At 47.3% G+C, this 25,962-nt stretch overlaps 1 long non-coding RNA gene across 1 annotated transcript; it reads left to right on the top strand.

The window, feature by feature from the left end:
- The first annotated feature begins 7,114 nt into the window (after positions 1-7,114).
- LOC308464608 lies at positions 7,115-8,695 on the top strand. The gene is made up of 2 exons (XR_013980107.1): positions 7,115-7,179; positions 8,290-8,695. It is a non-coding gene; the product is annotated as an uncharacterized lncRNA (long non-coding RNA).
- Positions 8,696-25,962: the final 17,267 nt, after the last annotated feature.

Below are 25,962 nucleotides of genomic sequence, written 5' to 3'. Positions count from 1 at the left end.
TAGACCGAATTGGCTTTCTAGAGATGCCTGCAGGTTAGCAGCAGGGATGCCAGCCGTTAACTCTGCTCCACAGCGTGGGACCAGCGGCGCAGAATGCCTGACTTCCAGCTGAAGTCGGCCAGGCAGTTTCGAAGCGCAGGGGGGAACCAGCAGCCTTCTCTGGATGGTCTCGGTGATTGTATTAAACAGTTTGAGCTCTGTAAATCCCACTGTGTGGAATGAGATAATGGAGCTCGCCTATCACATTTCTTCCTGTTCACTGAATGTGGTCTAAGGCTGTAGTTTTTCTCCAGAAAGTGTGAGGAACAGCAAAGTGTTCCGAAATCCCCATTGTTGGTCTGCTGCTGCCGCCGCCGAATATTCAGCCAACAGTTGAATTGCAGCAGTTCTCCAGGGCAAGAAAGACAGGTATCGCATTGCCCAAAGTCCAATTTCTTGAGAGCCAGTTGCGAGATGTCAGACCAGCAGCTGGAAGTAGACCAAGGTTCGAATCCCCCCTAGCTGACCTTGGGGGACAGTCACTGCCTCTCAGCCTTGCCTACCTTACAAGGTTGTTGTGGAGATTAATTTGAGGAGGGGTAGAACCATGTACCCCACATTGAGCTCCTTGGAGGAAAAGGTGGGATAAATATGGGGTTTTCAGTTGTATAGAGAACAAGCAGAAATTTTAAAGTCGACATAAAACACCTCCCCCGGGTGCCAACTTGAATATAATATGGGGGGGTAGGTAAGCCCTGCTCCACATAATCGATCACATGACATGGTGCGCACACACCATTTGAATGGTAATGCCCATCCACTTTGGGGGGGTGGCCCCTTGATATTTTATTGGGGGGGGCAAAGACCTCAATGTGACAAAGCCCCTCCTGTGACAAAGCAGGAGAGCAGAAGCATTATCAGCATATATAAGGAAAGAATACATCAATGAGAAGCAAAAGCAGGTACAAATTCAATAATAGGAGCTGGACCCTGGCAGAAGATCACGAGAACGTCAGGCATGCCTCAATTGTCCTGGCAGTTTCTGACAGATGTTCTTATCTGTGTGATTCAGAAGTATAGAAGATAAAGTCCAACTGTAGCACACCAGAAGACACTGGCTGTTCTTTTCCCTGCAGGAAATGTAGGTTGTGGGTAGTTTTCTTCTAAAATTGCAAGGTTACAAATGTTTTTTAATGCCATGCTTGCGAGGCTAGATAAATGAATAATAATGAAGAGATAATTTGGATTTCCTACATAAATGCTAGCCAAGCGGTGCATCCTGGAAGCTGGGCACTCCCCAGAACTGCAAACTTTGGATGCATGGACATCCAATTAAGCCGAGTGTTGGAAGATTCAGGACAGATAAAAGAACGCCCTCATTCATGCAGCACGTAGTGAAACTATGGAACTCTCTCCCACAGGAGCCAGAGATGGCCACCAACTTGGATGGCTTTCAAAGACGATTGGACAAATTCACGGAGGAGAGAGCTATCAATGATTACTAATCACGATGGTTATGCTTTGCTTCCACTGGTGCCATCTATAGGGGGCTTTGGGGGCCACGCCCAATATTTTTAAGGTGGGTCCTGGGCCTCCTAAAAATCCACTGCAATCCTCAAAAGGACGCATCAGAAGAAAACGTATTTGCACTGGTGCCTCCTCCACCAGGGATGCAGCAAAGGTAAGGCGGCTCGCAGTGGGGAGGTGGTGGGCCAAGTCAGCCTGGCTGGATTTTGGGCAGTGGCGCACGTGTGACATCACACACATGCATCAGGCCCCCACAATGTTGGGAGCAACTCGGCGTGCCTGTCTACGATCATGGTTGGAGGCAGCAATGCTTTTGAGTATCAATTGCTGGAAACCTTTGGTCCTGCTTGCAGGTTTCCCAGGTGGGGCACCTGGTTGTCCTCTGTGAGAACAGCATGCTGGACTAGATGGGCCATTGATTCTGATCCAGCAGGCTCTTCTTATGCAAGGATAGATCAATAAATAGATTGGATTTCCCACAGGCATGCAAGCCAAGCAGTGCACCCTGGAATTTGGGCAGTTCCCAGATCTGAGAGCCATCTGGAGACTTGGCTGCTTGCAAAAGGAATGCATCCCCCCAAAAAAAAATTCTCTTGGACAGGTTTAATGCGGAAAAGTGACCAGATCCCGTGAGGTTTTCCCCAATCTCACAGCTTCTGCTTCCTGTAACTTCTGGAAACGACTGGCGTTTCCACAGCACCGCCTGGAGATTTCCCCCGGGTGCCTGATTTCTAATGTGTGGAATATATCTTTATTTTAGAACTTGGTTTTGAAATAGGCCTCATGTTTCGAGACGGCCATGCACATCACTTAAAAGTCTCCCCCAGTTCCCTCCTGGTGCACGATTGCTGTAATTACATTCGTCTTCCCAAGGCATGGGGGCTGGGGGGGACAATCTGGTTCAGATCGACACCAGAATGGCTTCAGATTCCATGCCTGTTGCGAAAACATGCCACTTTCACTGCCGGATAATTGAAAGAGCCGCTGGCCTGACAGTATAGTGTCCAGATCAAGGGAAGTAATAGTACCTCTCTATTCTGCCTTAGTCAGGCCACACTTTGAATACTGTGTCCAATTCTGGGCACCACAATTTAAGAAGGATGTTGACAAGCTGGAAGATGTGCAGAGGAGGGCAGCCAAGATGATCAGGGTCTGGAAACGAAGCCTTATGAGGAACTGTTGAAGGAGTTTGGTATGTTTAGCCTGAAAAAGAGGAGACTGGGAGGAGATATGATAGCCATCTTCAAATATCTTAAGAGCTGTCACACGGAGGAGGGAGCATGCTTGTTTTCTCCTGCTCTGGATGGTAGGACTCGAACCAATGGCTTCAAGTTGCAAGAAAGGAGATTCCAACTAAACATTCGGAAAAGCTTTCTGACACTAAGAGCTGTTCAGAAGTGGACAGACTCCCATGAGGGGTGGTTGACTCTCCTTCCTTGGAGGTTTTTAAACAGAGGTTGGGTGGCCATCTGTCATGGATACTTTAGCTGAGATTTCTGCATTGCAGGGGGTTAGACTAGATGACCCTGGGGTCCCTTTCAACTCCACTTCCAACGATTCTATGATTCTATGTCCCATACTGACAATATCGGCGGCATCACCAAGCACCCTTTCCACAGAGCAGCTGGCTGCTCCTGAATGTGGGGAGGGCAAACCTTGGGACAATATTTTCTTTGGAACTGTCAATTGTTTTTTTGGAGAGCTGAAAGCAAACCACAAACAGACACTGTGTTAAATTCCTCCCATGGGTGTACCCAGGATTTATGTTGGGGAGGGCAGGTAGCCAGGATTTATGTAAGGGGGCAGGACACCCCCTCTGGCTCTATCTAGCAGATCATCCTCTGGCTCTGTCTAGCAGATTCGGAATGAAATGTCTCAACAACAGTTGTTTTGGATTACTTCCTTCTGACTCCCAAGTGCTCAGAAAAATACACCAAAATCTGCCTACAATTTCTACTTTTAGTTAAGTATTTTTATTTATTTACCTGATGGGGGGGGCAGCTACCCCCCCCATCTACGCCCATTATTCCTTCCATATTTTAATTCAGATGATCAGTCTGATGAAAGGATTTCAGGATGTGGCTGCAATCCTAAACTCCCTTGCCTTGGAGTAAGACCCCCTGAACACATGAAGCTTCCTTCTGAGTAAACATGTATAACCTGGGTGACGTGAAACCACAGTGACCTATGAAGTTCTCCCCAGGCCACGCCCCTTCCCAGGCCACGCCCCCTCACCCTCCTTCAGTCCCCAGCCCACCCCTTACCTGGATGGAGGGCGGAGAGGCTAGACATGTGTCCTACTGAAGGAAGGGGGGGAAATTATTCATTGCTCCACCCCTCTTGACTCTGGCCCCATCCACCACTGACGTGACTCTTACACAAGGGAAGGGAATGAAAGTTTCTTAATAAAGTTTCCTGCTGCTCCAGAGGGTAGGACTCAAACCAATGGAGCTGAGTGACAAGGAGATTATGATTCTATTTTAAGAAGAACTTTCTAACTACAAGAGCTGTTTGGCAGTGGAAGGGATTGTTTTGGAAGGTGGTAGACTCTCTTGTTGGAAGTTTTTAAACAGAGGTTGGATTTTGGGACATTCCCACCACATGTGGAAGTATGTACCTACGGAGGTGCAAAAACAAATCTCACTACAGCCAACCAAAGAAAACCAACCACCCCCAACCTCTCTCACCACCAAGGAAACACAACGAGAGAATAGTAAGAGAACCCATATGAGTAACACTGATACAAAACACACGTACACTGAGTACACCTTGATTTTATCTTGATGTGTTATATAATTGATGTTAGTCATTCTGAGCCCGGTTTTGGCTGGGGAGGGTGGGGTATAAATAAATATTATTATTATTATTATTATTATTATTATTATTATTATTTTGAAGAATGGAAACATAACATAACATAACATAGCACAGGCAGCGGTAGCAGCAGGTATTGAGGTTTTGTTGGGGGCTGCAGAGGCAGCAGCAGGGTAGGACGGGGCTTTCGCCTCGAGCAGCATAACACGATGTGCCATGCCAAATGACAGGGCCGGCCCTGCTTTGAACATAATAACAGAAAAGGACACCTTCGTGATGTGTGCCTCTGCAAGTTCCCTGCTTGGCAGCCGCCTGCTACTGAGAGATTCCCCCAGTCTCCCAGGGACGCTGCCTAGGAGATGGGACAGTCTCCAGCAACAGCTGGAACACCAAGTTCCAAACGAGAGGGGCTTAAGGGTTGTCAATCTGTTCAGCAGATCAAAAGATTAGAAAGTTGGTGGCGCTTTGGCGCCCAACAAGAGCTTTCCTGGGGTGAAAATCCGAGGCACTGAATGACTTCTAAAAACAGTGTGGGAAGGCAGCAAAGAGACCCAGCAAGCTGAGAGAGAGATAGAGAGAGAGAGAGAGAGAGAGAGAGGGAGAGAAAGAGAGAGAGAGAGAGAGAGAGAGAGAGAGAGAGAACCCAGAAGAAAGAAACCATGTTCCCCCACTTCTGGAAAAACATCAGTTGCTGCTTTGAAACCTGCATGCTTATTATGAAAGGATGCTTGCCAGTAGCCGAGTCATTTTGGAGGGGGGGACACGGGTGGCGCTGTGGGTTAAACCACAGAGCCTAGGACTTGCCGATCAGAAGGTCGGCGGTTCGAATCCCTGCGACGGGGTGAGCTCCTGTTGCTCAGTCCCTGCTCCTGCCAACCTAGCAGTTCAAAAGGACGTCAAAATGCAAGTAGATAAATCGGTACCACTCCGGAGGGAAGGTAAACGGTGTTTCGATCATCATAACAGCCCTGTGAGGTAGGTCATGCTGAGAGGCAGTGACTGGCCCAAGGTCACCTTGCGAGCATCATGTCTGAGTGGGAGTTTGAACCCAGGTCCTATCCTTACACTCTTAACAACTACGCTGTAAATCAGGGAGCCTTCTTGGTGGCTGCTTCCAGACACTGGAACTCCCTCTTGAGAAACCAGACTGGCTCCCTCCTTGTCCTGACTGGTTTTTAAGGAAAGGGCTTTTAATAGTGCCGTGCTGTTTTTATCATTTGTATATGGACAGATTTGTCTGTTGTTTAATTTATTGCTTTAATTATATTTGAGTTTAATTACCTTTGAATCTTTCATATGTTTTTACCTTTTCATATTTTACTTATGTTTTAATTTTAAAAAGACTCTGCCATGGACTGGCAGGATACAGCTGGGGAACCCCCAAGGGAACCCCCAGGGGAAGAAGGCTCAGAGCCAGAGGCCTGGTGGTGAGATGGCAATGAGTAGTCAGAGGGAGCAGACTGGGAGGAGGAGCTGTCAGAAGCTGAAGAGGCAACAGGATTAAGTGAGCAAGAAGAGACTGTGACAGAGAGCAGTTCAGACCTGGAGGCAGGAGAGGTGCGAGGCCAGAAGAGGGATGAGGCAGGGAAAAGGAAAAGAGCAGAGCAGAGATTGGTTGTACGCAGACACGGCCTATGACTGCTTGGAAAAACCCTAGAGAGGAGGCGACTTAGGCAGCCGTGGGAAGGTGGTGACTTTCAGTCCCTGCAACTGCCTCATTGGGGCAAGGCTGACTGGTAAGAGTTGCTGTGATTACTGTTTTGGTTTCTTTAAATAAAGAGTTAACTTCACTGACATCAGGCAGAGGGCCTTCTCGATAGTGGCACCCACCCTGTGGAACGCCCTCCCATCATATGTCAAGGAAATAAACAACTATCTGACTTTTAGAAGACATCTGAAGGCAGCCCTGTTTAGGGAAGTTTTTAATGTTCAATGTTTTATCGCTTTTTTATTACAGTGGTACCTCGGGTTAAGTACTTAATTCGTTCCGGAGGTCCGTTCTTAACCTGAAACTGTTCTTAACCTGAAGCACCACTTTAGCTAATGGGGTCTCCTGCTGCTGCCACACTGCTGGAGCACGATTTCTGTTCTCATCCTGAAGCAAAGTTTTAATCTGAGGTACTATTTCTGGCTTATCGGAGTCTGTAACCTGAAGAATATGAAACCTGAAGCGTATGTAACCCGAGGTACCACTGTATTAATATTAATATTCTGTTGGGAGGCGCCCAGAGTGGCTGGGGAAATCCAGCCAGGTGGGTGGGGTATAAATAATAATAATAATAATAATAATAATAATAATAATAATAATAATTGCTGCTGACCTTCACCTGACTCTGGCTCCTGACAGCCACCCTGAGTCCCCGTCTAGAAAAAAGGCGGGATATAAACAAATATACTGCTGCTGCTAATAATAATCATAATGATAGATCATCTGTAACTACATGTCACATCATATTCAGGAGTACAGGTGAAAACAGCCTCCACTGCTGTCTGCTCTCCCTTGCCAATAGCACCTGGTTCCATTTAGAGCCAATCCTTAACAAAGGTCACACTCCAGGCCAGCTGTCGTGTCCCAAGGGACCAGAAGCAGATAGCCTCTTGAAAAGACAGAGGTGAAGCCCAAGAGGAGCGAATTGGGAACAGAAGTAGATGTGTACTTAAAACTGGGCAGAGGTCCAGATCCAAGACAGCACTCGAAAAAGGCGATTCAGGCTGTGATGTCACAAAGAACCCTGCAGGTAGGCTTTCCTAGGGGTTGGTGGGCAGGGACTGGCTGCTGGGAGACCAGCTGACGGGATGCCATTGAAGCATGGTACTGCAGCCTAGATGGCACCCTGGCAGCAGGACCTCCGTCTGCAGGTGGGAAATGGGGCAGTGGCAGCGAAGGAGATGAGTTTGAGCGCTGGGAGCCCCAGGTTGAAACTGTCATGGCTTCATGGCCAAGTGGGGATTTGAACTCGTCTCTCCTAGGTCCTGGTCCAACATTCTAACCAGTGCTTTTATTTTTAGTAAATAAGGTGCTGGTACTCACCATGAAGGGACGCGGGTGGCGCTGTGGGTTAAACCACAGAGCCTAGAACTTGCCAATGAGAAGGTCGGCGGTTCGAATCCGCATGACAGGGTGAGCTCCTGTTGCTCGGTCCCTGCTCCTGTCAACCTAGCAGTTTGAAAGCACCTCAAAGTGCAAGTAGATAAATAGGTACCGCTCCAGCGGGAAGGTAAACGGCGTTTCCATGCTCTGGTTCGCCAGAAGCGGCTTAGTCATGCTGGCCACATGACCCGGAAGCTGTATGCCGGCTCCCTCGGCCATTAAAGCGAAATGAATGCCGCAACCCCAGAGTCGGCCATGACTGGACCTAATGGTCAGGGGTCCCTTTACCTTTACCTTTACTCACCATGAAGTTGTTACACTTTTAACATGGGGGGGAGGTGCCAATATTGCTTACCTGTAAGTACCCCCCAGAAAAAAGCAGAGACTCTAATCACTGCTCTACACTGCCTCACTGATGCCACAGGCAATTCTGGTGGGCACACTGGTGCTCACGGGCGCCATGTTGGCGACTTCACTAGTCCTTAGGGAAGAGGACCTATTATTGCAGTTTTTTGCGCACACCAAAGGGGCCATCCAGCAGAGCCCTTGGAGGTTGGCCTTCCCCAAGCAGCAGCAGAAAGGCAGATTTCCACGCATCTCCACCCGCAGGTAACTGCTGCCTCTCTCCGCAGAGGGATCTCTGAGTATTTGATTTGGATACAAGTGACAGATAAGGCGGAACAGGCTGCAGGATGTTAGACTCGGCCTCCCCGGAGGATTGCAGACAAAATAGGCTTGCTAACTTGGAGGTGCTCCCCTCGCGTCTCCTTCCCCCAAGCCCCCTCGAGCAGCGTGTTAGATCTCCATATCCATCTAACAGGGCAAGTGAGACAGACAAATTTATTTGGCCAGCAAATATTGTTTTCTCTCTTTATTAGATGGAGGCTTTGAATGTTTTATGAGCTCCGGTATTATAAGATCGTGGTGGGGGAGAAGAAAGCATCACCTCCAAAAAGAAAAAGAAAAAAAATAGCAAGCCTGGTGGACTCCTAAGATGGGGAGGGCCGGGGAAGAGCGCCCAGACGGCCCTCGTGGATGGCGGCAGGTACTTTGCGCTGCTTGCGGAGACTGCATTAAAATGCAAATTTCTCTCTGCCTGCTGGGAGCAGATAGTAAAACGCTAAAGAGGCAGGAGGCTTCTCTTTCGCGAGAGAGGCAGGCAGGCCCGCGACGGAGCATGGGGCACTTTTTAATTATTTTCCTCGGCGCCTTTTTAAATGAGATTGGAAGTGTTTTCTCTTGCTGCAGAGGCTGAAAATAAACAAAGCCAGAGGGGTTTTTTTTTGCGGGTGTGTGTGTGTGTGTGAGAGAGAGAAACAGGGCTTTCAGGGGGTTTCTCGAAGGCCAATTGGGATTGAGAGACAGTGCGGAGTAGTGGTTAGAGCAGCCATGGCCAAACTTGGCCTGCCAGCTGTTTTGAGACTACAGCTCCCATCATCCCTAGCTAACAGGACCAGTGGTCAGGGATGATGGGAATTGTAGTCCCAAGTTTGGGATACACTGCTTCACCTTGCAAAGGTTGCCTCTTCCTTGGCTTTGGGAACTGTAGTCCCGAAACAGCTGGAGGGCCAAGTTTGGCCAGGCCTGGGTTAGAGTGGCAGACTAGCACCTGAGAGAGAGAGAGAGAGAGACCACGGTTCAAACCCCTCATTCTGCCATGAAGCTTTCCCTGGCTGTGGCCTTTGGTCAGTCACTGCCTCTCAGCCTCTCCTACCTCGCAGGAGTGTTGTGGAGGCAGAGAACCATGCACACTACTGTGAGCTCCTTGGAGGAAACGGCAGGATATAAATTCAGTAAATAATTCGGAACCAGGTGGGGAGAGAAATTTAGGCTTAGGTCCTGCTTGTCCAAAGCAGCATCTGGTTGGCCACTGTGAGAACGAGATGCTGGATTAGATGGGTCAGTGGCCTGATCCAGCTATGGAGCTCAATTTAGGACCTTATGAGAGAACCAGGTATGCCACTATGAGCTCTTTGGGAGGAAAGGCAGTGGTGGTGTAGTGGTTAGAGCATGGGTAGGCAAACTAAGGCCCCGGGGCCGGATCCAGCCCAATCACCTTCTAAATCCGGCCTGTGGACAGTCCAGGAATCAGCATGTTTTTACATGAGTAGAATGTGTCCTTTTATTTAAAATGCATCTCTGGGTTATTTGTGGGGCATAGGAATTCGTTCTCCCCCCCCCAAAAAATATAGTCCAGCCCCCACAAGGTCTGAGGGACAGTGGACCGGCCCCCTGCTGAAAAAGTTTGCTGACCCCTGTTAGAGTGTCCGACTAGGACCCCGGAGAAACCAGGGTTCAAATCCCGCAATACACCAGGAAACCTACAGGGGAGCCCAATGAGGCATACATGTTCCTCCCCCTCCTCAATTAATACCCACAACAGCCCTGTGAGGTAGGTTAGGCTCTCCCCGTATAAACCAACCCAGACTCTGCATTCATAATCTGAGGCCCTTTGTTGTGTCTGCAGGGTGGCAACACGAGAATGGGGTCTTCTCTGTAGTAGTTCACTGTCTGTGAAATGCTCTCCGCAGTAAGGTTCACCTGGTGCTTTCATTATGCATCTTCAGGTGCCAGGTGAAACCGTTCCTCTTCAACCAGGCCTTCGACTGACGAACATTCAACAGCCTTTTAAATGTGTCTGCGGGAAATTGGGGGAGGGTATTGTTTTGCTGTTTTGTTTTAAGTATTTACTTGTGATTTTATCTTGCATTTTATTCTGTGAACTGCCCTGAGATCTTATGATGAACGACAATATATGCATCACCACCATCACCATTATTATTATTATTATTATTATTATTATTATTATTACTATTTAACATCTTTATTGAAAGTTCAAAAAGTACATAATTATATGTGCACTAAACATGATGAGACGTAAATAAAACAGAGAGAAAGAAAAAGAGAAACAGCGCCTGTGTAGAAGGAAAAATAAAGGGGGAGGGAGGGGGGAAACCCCCAAACTGTATACTTTACAAGGTTGTTATTGTACTTCACCAGATCTTAACCTATTACAGTATTTGTAAGCATGGATTCGAAATATCATTGAATCTGTCCATGGCAATTCTGCGTTTATATGCAAGTTGTTCATATGTTGCGAGTTTGTATAAGTCTTCAATCCAATCCTAGAAGGGAGCTGCATTTTTATTTTATTTTATTTTTCCAATTCATCAGTATCAGTCTTTTTGCTGTGGTAAAGGCAGGGAGACTCCACTCGTGTTGTCCTTTTGTAAGGTTTCGTGTACAGGGACGTGGGTGGTGCTGTGGGTTAAACCACAGAGCCTAGGACTTACGGTACTGATCAGAAGATCGGCTGTTTGAATCCCCGCTATGGGGTGAGCTCCCGTTGCTTGGTCCTTGCTCCTGCCAACCTAGCAGTTCGAAAGCATGTCAAAGTGCAAGTAGATAAATAGGTACTGCTCTGGCGGGAAGGTTTCTGTGCGCTGCTCTGGTTTGCCAGAAGCGGCTTAGTCATGCTGGCCACATGACCCAGAAGCTGTACACCGGCTCCTTTGGCCAATAAAGCAAGATAAGCGCCGCAACCCCAGAGTCAGTCACGACTGGACCTAATGGTCAGGGGTCCCTTTACCTTTACCTAATGTTTCATGTGCTGGGTATATAATTCAAGAGCATATTTGCTCTGTATTATTATTATTATTATTATTATTATTATTAAGGTTGAGAGGCAGTGACTGACCGAAGGCCACATCCGGCGAAACCTTCATGGCAGAGTGGGAGATTCGAACCCTCCCACATCCTAGTCTGACACTCTGACCACTAGACTGCACTGCCTGACTGAACGCAGTTGTGGGCGGGGAGGAGGAGGCTGGACTTTTCTATCCCGCTCCCTTGCGCGCACACAAACCCCTCACCAACTGCTGCAGGAGACTCTGCCGCTGCTGCTCTTGCCAGGCGCAAGGCAGGCGTGAGAGACAGGTCTGCAGGAAATGGTAGGATGGAGAAAAGGAGCAAAGATTCTCCGGGCAGCCAGCGTGCTATTATTCCCCCCGCAAATCGCATCCGATGACGTCCCCCCGCGGAGTCCCCCTCCATTCAATCGCGAGCCATTGATTAAGTGCTTTGCGTAAATCTCTGCGCCAGTGTGACATCCCGGTCTACAGGGCCGGTTTTCGACAGCCATGCTGGTTTAAAACGCAGCCCGCCCCCCGAGAAGCCGGGACAAAGGCAGGCCCTGATGGAAGACAGTTAATCGGATGCGATGGACGAGCTGGTGGCCGCGGAGAGAGAAGGAGGGAGGAAAAGACAAGGTCCTTCCCCAGTTCTTCCAAGCTGCGCTCAGCGGAGCGAAGAGCAAACGGCACATCAAAGGCAGCGCGGAAATGAGCCTGTGTAATCCGAGGGGGAAAAATAGCCACCAGCGCTTCAAGAAATGAGCCGCCCCATCTCATCTCGAGCAAATCCTGGCACCCCCCTGCTCACACACACCTTAAAAAAAAGGAGAGAAAGGCCTCATGTCAGCAGATTCCACTCTCGGCTTCGCCTTAGGCGATCCTGGTCGCCTCGGCGTCCCGTCAGCTTTCCGCCTCGCTAATACTTGCACATTTCTTCAACTCAGCAGGGCCCTGACGAGCTGGAGGAGAGGAGATTTATCCAGCCAAATTGGTCTGAGTAATAGGGAGTGCGGCTCTTAGCTGGGATCAATAGTGGGGGGGTGGTGGTGGTGCGCGGTTTAATGTAGAGAAAGGGGAGCTGAGAGAAGCATTGGGTTGGTTTTCCACTGAAAACCTGGACCCAATTTGCACACCCCAAAACAAGAGGCGTACCAAGCGTCCTTCGGGATTTGTTTATTTTATTATCGATCTCATGAAATGTATACACTTATTGATTATTAAAAACCAAACAAACCCTCAAAGAAAACAATACAATAAAATTATCTGCAAAAAACAACTCTTTAAAACATTCAAAAAATAAAATTGTGCACATTTAAAATCACTGGTAGCATTAAGATAAATTCAACAGTGTAAATAAGTTTTGATGGATGTAACAATGGAATACTGAATGGTTTGGATTTATGTAAATTATGCAGGAATGTATGGTATGCAAAATTAAACATGGAAAGAGAAGAAGGGAAGTCATTGATTTAAGGTTGTTTAAATGAATATTTTGAAATGTAAGTTAGAAATTTAATTTAAAATTTATATATTATATATATGAGAACCGCTTCTGCCACAATAAAACAGATTTAAACAGATTTAAACTTGAAACAACTTTCTGAACATCAGGGTAGGCTTGTTTTTGTTTACATCAGGGTAAACAAAAATGCTCTTAGCAGCTGCCAAAATCTGTACATTGAAGGCACCTGCCTAATGTCAATAGGCAGGGAGTTCCAAAGTGCCACACTATTTCTTACAAATGTGGAATGTGTCTTGTTGCATGCTCCTCCAATGTCTGAGCAGTGTGAGATTCCAGGTTCTCTGGGTACTTACCCAGGGTTTGGTTTCCTTAGGCACAGTGGAGACTGTGGTGTCTTTATGATGTTTATTTACACATATATACAACCTGAGCCTAAGATGGAGGGGCTCACAGCATTAACACCCCAAGAGGGTCTTGCTTCTCCCATAGCCACAGCCTTGGATTCCAGCAGAAATCAGGCATGGCTCTGACTCTCTGCCTTCCCAGCCTGCTGCTTTGCTTCCAGCTTCCACACATACCACTCTGGCTTTTGTCTTTCTAACTACCAGGGAGTTGAGGGAGAGGGGCTACCCATTTGTCCTCTGGCACAGAGCCACTTCCTTTGCTTCCTTAATGGCCCATACTTAGAGGGCCATTACCAAGAACTTTGGCCACTCCCTGCTGGATCCAGGAATTGGAATGCACCATGGGAAAACAGTCCTCCTAGGCCTCTGGCTAATTAAATAAGCTATGACCTTTTAAACAGTGTGTGTCAGAGGGGTGTCATTATTTCGTTTGCTATTATGTTATGCATTTTTGTGTTTTGATGTTGCAAATTTCAAAGGATAAAGAGAGGTCAGCGTAGAGGTTAAAGATGAGTCTGAGAATCTGGAGGTCCCTTACTCTGTCTGTTTAAACCTCTTTCTGCAAGCTGAGCTGCCCCCAAACTTCCAACAAAGGCAGCATAAAAAATGCATGCAATAGCGAAAATAACTTGCAGAAATGCACTGTTATGGAAAATTCGTGGGAAAATGTGCATATCTGCATAGAAAAATGTGCGACTGGACACAAAATCTACAGCAAAATGCTGACTGGTTTCCATGAGGCCTTTAAATAATAAACATCGCAAACTGATGCAGAAATACGGCAAAGTGTATTTAAGGCTGGACAGATTAGGACCTGAGGGAAACGGAAATTGGCTGTCTTGTCTACTGCTATCCTTAAGCTATTACAATCTAAGCATAGGCACCTTGTTCCTGCCTTTGCTTCGTGAGACAGCTTGTAATGAGGTCCAGACAGACAGCAGAGATGGTGCCTGGCCTGGTGGAAGGATTCCTGCAGAGAGGAATGCAACTTCTAGGAGTCTGAATAGGCTTTAAAAGATTCTAAGCCCACTTCCTGCTCTCACAGCGGCCAACCAGAGGCCTCTTGAGGAGGATGTAAACATAAGAACATTCTCTCCACCGAAGATTCATGGCAACTGACATTCATAGGCATACCATTTCTGACAGTGGCGGTGTTTCAGAGGCCTGCTGAATTTTATTTTTTATTTCTGCAATTCTAGCTGGACATAAAATTCAGCCACCTGTGTATAGAGAATCAACCCTAAAACTCATATATAGTGGTACCTCGGGCTACAGACACTTCAGGTTACAGACGCTTCAGGTTACAGACTCCGCTAACCCAGAAGTAGTACCTCGGGTTAAGAACTTTACCTCAGGATGAGAACAGAAATCACACAGCAGCGGGAGGCTCCATTAGCTTAAGTGTTACCTCAGGTTAAGAACAGTTTCAGGTTAAGAACGGACCTCCAGAACGAATTAAGTTCTTAACCTGAGGTACCACTGTATAAGTGGTACCTGACCCCTTGGAAGCTGGCCCTGATCCAATCTGGTGCCTCACCACATTGCTAGAGGGGCTGCCCCACACCTGGTAAACATCTCCACATGTGGTGGGAATATACAAAAAACCAGCCTTTCTAGAATTCAGTATTCTGAGAAATTAATAAAGTAACAAAACAACAATTGGAAGACAAGCCAGAATTAGTTTAATTAAATATATTTCAAGACAATAATATGGATTCACATAATAAAGAATTAGGAAGTGATTTATTAAGTTAAAAAGTCCTAGACTCTACAACTTTCCCTTATAGGGTAGTCACGGATGAAAGCAGTCCTGTATAGGGAAGTTTTTAATGTTTAATGCTTTACAGTGGTACCTCGGGTTAAGTACTTAATTCGTTCCGGAGGTCCATTCTTAACCTGAAACTGTTCTTAACCTGAAGCACCACTTTAGCTAATGGGGCCTCCTGCTGCTGCCGCTCCGCAGGAGCACAATTTCTGTTCTTATCCTGAAGCAAAGTTCTTAAACTGAGGTAATATTTCTGGGTTAGCGGAGTGTGTAACCTGAAGCATATGTAACCCGAGGTACCACTGTATTAAGTTTTTGTGTATCCTGGAAGCTCTCCAGAATGGCTGGGGCAACCTAGTCAGATGGGCGGGGTACTATGGTTGCTGTTGTTGTTGTTGTTACTCCTCCTCCTCCTCCATCTCCTTGATTATTTCAGCTGCCGTTTTCTGGACCTTTTTGAACTCTACAATTTCCTTTTTGAATGAAGGTGACCAGGACTTTGGAGGTGCTTTGAACATAAGGGATGGCTCTGCTGTAGCTGAGCACCTTGCCTGGCACCAGCCTGGCACCAGGGGCGATTGGTGGGCCACTCTGGCCCAGCCTCTGTCTCCACTGCAGTGAGCTCCTTGGCACCATTTCCAAGGCAGGTTGCTATTCCTCATGCCTAAACGGAGTCTTTTCATACCCTTCTGTTTGGCGAGAGCCTCCTGCTGCGCGGAGCTATTTCCAGACGCTAATTAGCAATCCATCGATTGGTTGCAGGGGCTGTTTAATGTCTGCGCTTCAGACATACAGACTCAGCGGGTGTCGTTTCAGAGTGGGAGAACGAGGACCACAGTCTCCACTTCTCCAGCATATGTTGAGCGCACTGGGCCCCCCGCTGACAGTGCTTTCGCATGCCACCCCAGTCTCCGGAGTGCTAGGGGGTTCCAGGCACAAACTCAGAGTGCCAGGGGTTCCAGGCACAAACTCAGAGTTTTATTTCGGTGGAATGAAGGCCAGCAGAGACCGTGGTGCCATTAGGATCTGTGGCTTTATTTATACATGCATCCTTTTCAGCTTTGTTTATGTAATTTATACACTGCCCTGTTATGTACTGAGTTGAATAGGATTCAAAATGCAGCAGTCTGATTGGTCCTAGAGCAATAGGATTCAGAATGCAGCAGTCTGATTGGTCCTAGAACAATAGGATTCAGAATGCAGCAGTCTGATTGGTCCTAGAACAATAGGACCCAGAATGCAGCAGTCTGATTGGTCCTAGAACAATAGGACCCAGAATGCAGCAGTCTGATTGGTCCACAGAAGCCACCCAATCCAGCTCCAGGTGGAAGTGAATCCGCAACCTGATTGGCCTACAGGAGAATCCCGGAATTAGCCAGCCACGTGGGGCCCATTGTGTAAATAATGTATATAAAGCAGACATTCTGGGAGAACTTCCATTCCTCCTCACCACTATGAGCTGAATAAAGAGCATGAAATCCACTCTCGACTACGAGTATATTTCACTGGCGACGAAGGTGGGACCCCTCATGCCCCTCATCAAAAGATGGAAGGCAAGTATACCAATATTGCCAAATGGTTGATTTTTGTCACTTTTGAATTTACTGGCACCTTCTGTATTTTGTATATTTGTATTTCCAATGCTCTGGATTTTGATGTTTTGAATGTTTAATGTAAGCCTCTGTGGGCACAGCTTATGGTGGGAAAGTGGCCTACAAAGATTTGCAATCCATCAATATCAAGACATAATATCAGTACACAAATCTCGACACAAGGTAAGAACCAAAACAGTTATATGCATAAAATTATAATAAGAAAAAATATATGCAACACATAATAAAATACATAATAAAAAAACAGATTGTTACAACAACAACAACATAAAAAGAAAAAGAAATTCAGCTACAGGGGAAAAACAAAAGCAGTGCACAGATACAAATCTTTCTGTCCAATGGTAGTTTTTAATCCACGGAAAATAACAGGCCTGCCCAGATCTCACCTGGGAGGTTGCATTTCCTCTCCCAGTCCCTGATGCCTTAAGAGCTTATTCTTCCTGCCTCTCCCATATCACATATATACAATCGAGCATAAGATGGAGGGGCTCACAGCACTGACGCCCCCAACAGATCTGGTTTCTTGGTTAGTCACAGTCTTAGAAGCTCACTGGACAACAAGAAGTAACCAAGCCTTTGGTGTTATTGACCCAGACCTGTGGAACTCTCTGACACTAGAGATTCAGCAGGGACCTTCCTCCTCAACTTTTAAATGCCTGCAGAAAACCTTTCTATTCCACCAGGCTTATGCATAGGATTGCCATATGTTCGGGATTTCCCGGACATGTCCTCTTTTTGGGGGCCAGCGTGCCCATACAAGCAGATTTCTGCATTTTACATGAAGTGTCTGGGTTTTGGGTTTTAAAAATAAATAAACTGGGTGTGGGGTGGGGCCTGTGCTAGGGCCGTGCTTGGCCTTGTGCTGTTTTCAGCACCTGCCAGGCCTTGCATGGCCTTCCTGGGGCCGTTCTGCCTCTCATCATCTGCAGACGAAGCATCTCCTGAGCCAAAGACAGCCAGGGCAAGAGAGGGGAGGGAAGGGGAGGAGGGGGCAAGCAGGCAGATGAGGAAGGGGTCAGTGGCAGGGAGAGGGCGAGCGACAGAGATGCAGGATGGTGAGGTGTTTCCCAGAATGTTTCCGGGTTTTTGCTCTTTGGAATATGGCCACCCTACTTATGCAGGTGTCAGGCTTCCCTCCCACGGTGGCAGCAAAGAAGCAGAGAAAAACAAAGAAGGGTTCTTACTAATTAGTTCATTCAATAATCACAGCGAGAGACAAAGGAATGCGGTCTCTATATAATGGCGTTGCTCCAAGTAAAGTCCCACCTCCCTACGTTGTCCCTATTCTACGTCACCCCTGCACCGGCTAATCTGAACTTTCTGCTTCTGAGCTCTCTGTTCTACTACCCGCAATGCCTGCCAGGTCCTGGGAGAGGGGGGTGGGGTCAGGAATGCTTTCCAAAGTCTGCACCCTTGTGCTTCTTCTTCTTCCTCCTGCTCCTCTTCCAATATTTCCCAGCTTCTGCCCTCTGCAGCCTCCGAACTATGCCCTTCTGCAAACCATGGTTCTAAATCTATCCTGTTCTCCTGTTCTCGGAAAGGTTCAGGAGAAGGGGGGGGGGCTGTCCCCACCATTCCTCCTCAGTCCAGCCCCTGAGAAAAGGCAATTTAAGATACACCCTTCCACAGTAGTCAGCTGCTTTCTGATTTTAACTTTTTTAAATATGGTTTTTATGGTATGCTTTTTTGAATGTACAATTGTTGCAGACTGTTCTGATAGCCTTTTCATGAATAGCGGTGTAGAAATGTATATTTATATACAGTGGTACCTCTGGTTGCGAATGGGATCCGTTCCGGAGGCCCGTTCGCAACATGAAAAGAGCGCAACCCGCAGTAGCGGGTCTACGCACCTGCGGGTTGCGACTCGCTGCTTCTGCGCATGCGCGTGATGTCATTTTGTGCTTCTGCACATGCGCAAACGGCGAAACCCAGAAGTAACCCTTTCCGGCACTTCCAGGTCACCATGGGACGTAACCTGGAGAACGTAACCTGGAGAACCTGAAAGAACGTAACATGAAGCGGACGTAACATGAGGTATGACTGTACATGGTCTGCTAATGCCACAGTTGCAGGTTCGATCCTCATATATTACCCTCCTGCACTGTAGGGGGTTGGACTAGATGACCCTCAGGGTACCTTCCAACTCTACAATTCTATGATTATTTTTTTAAAAATCCCCATTGGGTTCTCCCTCCTGCCCCCTGACCTCCTAGAAACAACAATAACAAGCTTAGAGGACTCGAGATGACTGCCATAAATCCAATTAGAGCAGGGTTAAGCACTCTGTAGTCGGAACAGGCCAGTTTGAGCTGCTGAACAAGCAGCTGCTGGATTGCCCATTGATTCGAGGTAAATAATATTAGCTCTTATGGATCTCCTCTCTTTTCTGTTCCGAAGGAGACATCCATCTAATATGGCAGGCCTCAATGCAAAAGGCCGACCCACCTGGCCTCTGTCATGTCGAAGCCATTACACGGGAGCAAGAGTAATTGTCCCTCACACTGAATTTGTCCCCTCCCCCCCCCGCAAGTCTTGAAAAGGACCCAGAGTTACTTGGCAAATGAAGAGTATTACAGCCGCAGTCACTGTCGCAGATGAAAAGGCAACGTTGTGGGTCGAGGTGCAATCCAATCATCGGTTTATGGACCCAGCATCCTTCGGGGAGCATCAGGCATGCGTTGGATCTCCTGGTCCTAGCCTGGGGCGGAGCTCAGAGATGGGCAAAAGGATCTGGGTGGCTCAGGACTGACAGCAAATGGAAAGGGGTCATGATGCTGGACGAAGAATGGTGGAAGGGTCAGCTCCAGGGAGGGGCTGCTGGGGGCAAACTGCCTCCCTACTTCAGAGCACCCCCCCCCCCCATTTATCAGCCGCAAGTATTGATTCTGCCGCACTGAAGAGCTTAGATATATTTACTGTCACGTAGCAGTTAAATGACAAAAAGTACCTAATTTCAATCTTGCTGTACTGCTGTTTCAGAAACTCAGTTTCCATCCTTTCCTTCTACTGATATAACATCATAAAATTGTTGAGCTGGAAGGGACCTCGGGGTCACCTCGTTCTACAATGCAGGAATCATGGCTGAAGAAGCCCTGACAGATGAACACCCAACCTCAGTTTAAAAACAAAGGAGAGTCCATCACCTTCAGAGGCAGTCTGTCCTGCTTTCGAACGGCTCTTACTGTCTGAAAGTTCTTCCTAAGGTTCAGTCGGAATTCTTTCTTGTCATTTGCACACATTGGTTCAGTTCCTGCCCCTCAAAGAAGTAGAAAACAATCTGGCTACGTCTTCCATGTGACAACAGCCCTTCAGAGATTTGAAGATGGGTATTTCAGTCAATGCGCCCCAAACCCTCAACCATTCCTCATAATCATCTTGATCATCTTGGTTGCCTTTCTCTACACTTCCTCCAGTTTGTCAATATCCTTTTTCAACTGTGGTGCCCAGAACTGGCCTCAGTCCAGTTTATCTGAAGGAGCGTCTCCACCTCCATCATTCTACTCGGACGCTGAGGTCCAGCGCCGATGACCTTCTGGCGGTTCCCTCACTGCAAGAAGCTAAGATATAGGGACCCAGGCAGAGGGCCTTCTTGGTAGTGGCACCTGCCCTGTGGAACGCCCTCCCACCAGATGTCAAAGAGAAGAACAACTACCAGACTTTTAGAAGACATCTGAAGGCAGCCCTCTTTAGGGAAGCTTTTAATGTTTGATGCATTATTGTATTTTAATATTTTGTTGGAAGCCGCCCAAAGTGGTTGGGGAAGCCCAGCCAGATGGGCGGGGTATCAATAATAAATTATTATTATTCATTATTATAGGAATCACCAAGACAGAATAGAGGGTTACTATGACTTCCCTTGATCTGGGCAATATAATTCTGTGGATGTTGCCTAGAATAGCATTAGCTTTTTTTTGCTGCTGCATCACCCTGTTGGCTCATGTTTAGCTTGTGGTCTGCTTGGACCCCTAGATCCGTTCCCCATGTACTGCTGTCAACTGGAGAGCAGGAGGCTCACATAGGAATGCAGGAGCCATCGCTCAGTGGAATGGCTGAGGAACCCTTTCCCAGTAGAAATTTGTGACAATCGTTTTAGGAACAACAACAAACACCTCTGCAGCTCCTTCCTTCCCTGAGGGCATCGCAGGTGATGGCACAGCTGTCTGGTAAACAAACCTGCTTTCTATTAATCCACTCGCTCAGCTGTCTATTGCTACCTCTTCCACAAACAACGCCACCATTGATTTAGTGTCCCTTGGCTGGATCGATTTTTCCTTGTCAATCAAGCGCATGACCAGGCAGACCCATCTCTTCCATGCTTGCATGTTCCCTCCTTATCCTGCGATTGGCTCCAGGAAGGAATTGGCTAGAGGGGCAGGAAAGCAGGGATGGAGAAAAATGGCAATTTGGGTGTCGCTCATTTTCTCTTTTCTACAGTCTGATTCTCCACATGCCCACATCAGTTTGCAATTTGTTTCTGTTCGTTTAGAAGAAATTGGTCCTCGTGAAAATCCACCGACGTTTTAGTTTGGATTTCTTCTCTCACACACTTTTTTCTCCCCTAGGCCATGTTGTCCAAGATACACATTTTTGCACAGCAAAATTGCAAAGCATTTCTGCACACCTGATTTCACAGTTTGCAACAGCAGATGCATTTTCGCGCTTGGCTGGAGAACCGCAATGCAGAATACAATGCGAATTTTAGAGAGTGGTGTTGTTTCAGTTTGCATCTCGTTTCAGAAATCACGAATTAGGCAAGTTTGCCTTTAGGCATGAATGGAATCAAATTTCTCCCCAGAGAGGTTGAATACAATAAAGTTGGGGTTTTTTTCTTTGAAGCCCTGCTAGATCAAAGTAGACCATCAACTCTATCATCCTCTTTTCAGTGTGGCTAACCAGATGTCTCTGCAAGCAAGACCTGAGTGCAACAGGGCTCTCTCCTCATTCACGATCCCCAGAAACCGGTTTTCAGAGGCCGATTGGCTCCGACAGTGGAGACAAAAATAGGCCATGAAAGGCCAGTAGCCATTTCACAACTTGCCACATGCATTGTGGAGCCAGAGTCCACAGAGCAGGGATCTGGGGCTAGCTTGGCCAGTTGTGCCAAATTGGTCACGTATGAATTGGAGCGAAGAAGAAGTGGTTGATGACTAGCAGCTGGCCTCCCTGTCCTGAAGACGGGCTTTAATAGCTTTCCTTTGTATTTCTCTACAAACATCCCCTTTCCTGACCTGCTCTCCTTTGCTCTTGATGCTTCCAGATAAATGCAGCATCTGTTAAAAAATAAGCCTGAAAAACTCATGCCGGCTCAGCCCTGCTCAGAGGGGGAAGTGCTCTGTGTCTAATTGGGTAAGTAGACTTCACTGTAATGTCAAGCTGATGGCGAATTTTGCCTGAGGACGAGTGGAGGGAGAGGCAAGGAGAGGTTCTGGAGTGCCGTTGTAGATCTTAACAGCCTTGGATTTTAACTAGCTGCTCGCAAGCCTGAGGATGCTTCCCGGTTTTGTCTTCTGATGGTGCTCTTAAAAGCCAGCATCCTTGGGAGGCTTGGGAAGGGGGGGGGGATACAGTGGATGAACACACAGAATCATAAAACCGTAGGATCCCAAAGGTCATCTGGCCCAACCCCCCAAAGCAGGATTCACAGCTAAATCTAGAACCTCCCTTTGGAGTGCAGGGTAGATTCCTGAAAACTCCTCTTTAAAATACAACAGAAGTCTTTGCTTACTAACTCCCACCCAGAATTAGGGTTTTTCAGAGCACAGCCTGACTGGGTGAATCCACTAGAGGTGGGGGAGAAATCTGATATAGTTTGCATGCATTTATTTATTATTATTAATAATCACATGCCCTTTGCCCTAATGAGGTCCTGGGGCAGGTCCTAGGGTGGATTACAACATTGAAAGACAACACTGAAAACAGTTTAGAACAACTTATGATCACAAAAATTAGGTGGTTCCTGAAATGTGCTAACGCAACTTCTTGTCTTGTCAATCGATGGAGGTGGCAGGACGTGGCATGAATTTCTGGCACAACCCTAATATGTAAAAATAATAATAGCAACAATTGGTTAATTCATAAATTACCCACTTTTCACCCTAAGGTCCCAGGACTGGTGACAACATTAAATCGCAGTATTAAAAACAGTTTTAAACAACTTCCAACTGCACAGAAATCAAGTGGATGCTTAAAATACACACCTCAAGGGTCAGAAGCCAGGCTGTGTGTTCATCACCCTCTGGCAGAAGCATAATGAAGCCAGATACCCTGCTGTGGAAACAATTTCCCACAGTTTAGGGGCTGCCGCAGAGAAGGCCCTCTCCCTCCTGGGCTGCCAGCTCCCAAGCCTCTGAGGGTGGAGGAACTGCCAAGAGAGCCCCCTCTGCTGATCTCAGCACCTGAGAGAGTCTGTTGGGAAGAAAGCAACCTCTTGTGTATTTGGGGGCTGAGTCTTTAAAGAAGAATCTGAAAAATTTGCTCTGTCCAAAATGGCATGAGAACCAAAACACAGCTGTCGGAGTCTGAACTCACTCTGGATGCAGACAGAGTCCTTGGCTTTCATTGCAGGATCCTGGCTCCTTGCTCCTCATTCCCAGAACCTGCCCCAGGACTTGGTGTAAGACCAGGGCCTCCCATTCCTCCTCTGAAGAGGAATCCCTTGACTGAGGCATGACAAGATCTCTCTCTCTCTCTCTCTCTCTCTCTCTCTCTCTCTCTCTCTCTCTCTGTGTGTGTGTGTGTGTTTGTGTTTCTTCTAAGCATCCTGGGTCTTGCTCTGTTGGAGGACAGAGCTGTATCTGTTACATAGCCTGCTCTGGCCTGATAATCTCAGGTGGACCAGCGATCCCTTTCCCTTCAGAAATGTTGAAGCCACAATCAATTGCGGATACAGCCGGCTTCTGTATCCGGAATGAGAAAGGGAGCGCCATCCTTTCCTTTGCCCGAGGCAGCAAAATGTCTTGGGCTGGCCCTGCCGAGAGGCATGTCGTTTGCAATTAATAAAGGTCAAATAGCAAATCAGAAGCAAAGGCCTTTGGGAAGGGCTGTAGCTCAGTGATAGAGCATCTGCTTTTCACACAGAAGGTCTCATGTTCAGTTCCCACTGGCATCTCCAGGTGGGAGAGCCAGTGTGGTGTAGTGGTTAAGAGCGGTGGACTCATAATCTGGTGAACCGGATTCGCTTCCCCGCTCTTCCACATGCAGCTGCTGGGTGACTTTGGCCTAGTCACACTTCTCTGAAGCCTCTCAGCCCCACTCACTTCACAGAGTGTTTGTTGTGGGGGAGGAAGGGAAAGGAGATTGTTAGCCGCTTTGAGACTCCTTAAGGGGAGTGAAAGGCGGGATATCAATTCTTCTTTTTCTTCCAGGTAGGGCTGGCTCAGTTTAAGGCCAGCCCTATTTCAGCCCTTGAGTTGGGCGCATGAGGACTGGACTCTTAGTTTGGCGGCAGAGCCTCTGCTTTGCATGCAGAAGCCTGGAGCAGGGGTGCTATGGCCTCGGGTGCACAATTTTTGAGCAGGCACTAACCAGGTTCCCCACCACAGGCACCACCAGCATGGCTTGGCCTGGCGCTCCTCTCTCCCTACCCACCAATGGTCAACTCAACCAGCAGGGCTCCTGCTTGCATGGGTGGGCAGGCGGCTCAGCATGTCCCTGCTTTGCTCTGGTGGGGGTGGGGCCACTCCGGAGGCAAGGGCTGGGCTGTCAATCCTCCCACCTGGTGTGTGTGTGTGTGTGTGTGTGTGTGTGCCTGACCCGGGCTCCAGCAACCAACGCTATACCACTGGCCTGGAGAGCCTCTGCCATTCAACATTGATGGATCAATGGTCTGACTCAGTCTGCAGCAGCTTCTCAATGTTTCCCCCCAAAACCAAAGCAAATACAGTATTGTGCACCACTTGCCTATTAAATTAAAAACAAATACGCCTCTCCTTTATATTCCAGTAACTATAGCAAAGATTTCCAGGTGGGATCAAGCCATTCTGTTTATTGCAAACTTTTCCTTCTGTTGATCTCTGGAACATGCAGTTATAGCATCTGACTCAGCTAGCATTTGGTAAGAATATTGTATTTAAATTCAATATGCTTCTCTCTCTCTCTCTCTCTCTCTCTCTCTCTCTCTCTCTCTCTCTCTCCCTGCATGCTTGTGAGAGCATTGTACCATGTTTATCACAGTGAAATAAACCACATTTATTAAGGTAACATCTTTTATTAAAATGCTTATTAAGTTCAGTGTGCTTGATTTCTTCCAGCCATCGGCCATAACAAAGCATAAAAGAGATGCCCACCTTTAAGAATATATCAGGCAATCCAATTTGAAATTCTCAGGTTGCTAAAAGACTCCCACACACATTTATTATTTTATTTTATGTTACTACTGTAAGTGTATATGAATAAGCCTGGGAAAGAGTTGAAAAAAAATGGGGGGGGGGGGAATGTATCCCATAATGGACAAGACCTGTGGAGTGGAGTTATAGCTCAGGGTAGATCAGAAAAGGGCAAGCAAAATATAGCATGCCTGGGTAGCTCAGTTGGTTAGAGCATGGTGCTGATAATGCCAAGGTTGCAGGTTCAATCCCCATATGGGACAGCTACACATTCCTGCATTGCAGGGGGTTGGACTAGATGATCCCCAGGGTCTCTTCCAGCTCTTTGATTCCATGAAATGATCAAAGGGATGGAGCAGTTCCTCTTTGAAGAGAGCTTGATTTGGAGCTTTTTAGCTTATAGAGGAAAGGTGACAAGGAGCGACATAATAATAACAAAATTTCATTTATATCCCACCCTCCCCAGCTGAAGCCGGGCTCAGAGCGGCTAACAACAGTAAAAGTAACACAGTTTACATAAAATCACAATCAATTAATTGAAATACATTCTAAAATTAATTCATTCTAAAATCAATTCAGAATCAAATTAATGGCAACCATTGGGCTAGAGTTCTATGAGGATTACCAAAGGAGGGGGGTCAGACTGTGCCTTGGCCAAAGGCCAGGTGGAACAGCTCTGACTTGCAGGCCCTGCGGAAAGATGTCAAGTCCCGCAGGGCCTTGGTCTCCTGTGACAGAGTGTTCCACCAGATTGGGGCTACAGCCGAAAAAGCCCTGGCTCTGGTTGAGGCCAGCCTAACCTCTCTGTGGCCTGGGACCTCCAAGATGTTTTTGTTTGAAGACCGTAAGGTCCTCCGTGGGACATACCAGGAGAGGCGGTCCCCGTAGGTACGAGGGTCCTAGGCTGTATAGGGATTTAAATGTTAAAACCAGCACCTTAAACCTGATCCTGTACTCCATCGGGAGCCAGTGCAGCTGGTATATATATGATAGAATATATGGTATATATGGTAGAAGTTTATAAAATTATGCATGACATGCATGCGGAAAATGGAAATTTTAACTCCCCTCTCTCCTAGCACTAGAACTCTGGGACATCTCATGGAGCTGAATGTTGGAAGATTCAGGGCAGATGAAAGGAAGGACCTTTTTCATGCAGCACGTTATTAACCTATGGAACTCCCTCCCACAAGAAGCAGTGATGGGGGCCAATCTGAATGGCACCTGCTTTCCATTCAGAAGGCCCCAGGCTTCTAATTCCCAGTGGTATCTCCAAGCAGGGCTCGAAATCCTGGAGAGCTGTTGCCGGCCAGTGTGGATGACACGGAGCTAGACGAAGCAGCGGCTTTGT

The sequence above is a fragment of the Podarcis pityusensis genome (assembly GCF_964106645.2).
Source record: "Podarcis pityusensis genome assembly, chromosome: 15".
In the NCBI taxonomy this organism is placed as follows: domain Eukaryota; kingdom Metazoa; phylum Chordata; class Lepidosauria; order Squamata; family Lacertidae; genus Podarcis; species Podarcis pityusensis.
Note: the sequence above shows the minus strand (reverse complement) of the source record. Positions and strands in the feature narration are given on the sequence as shown.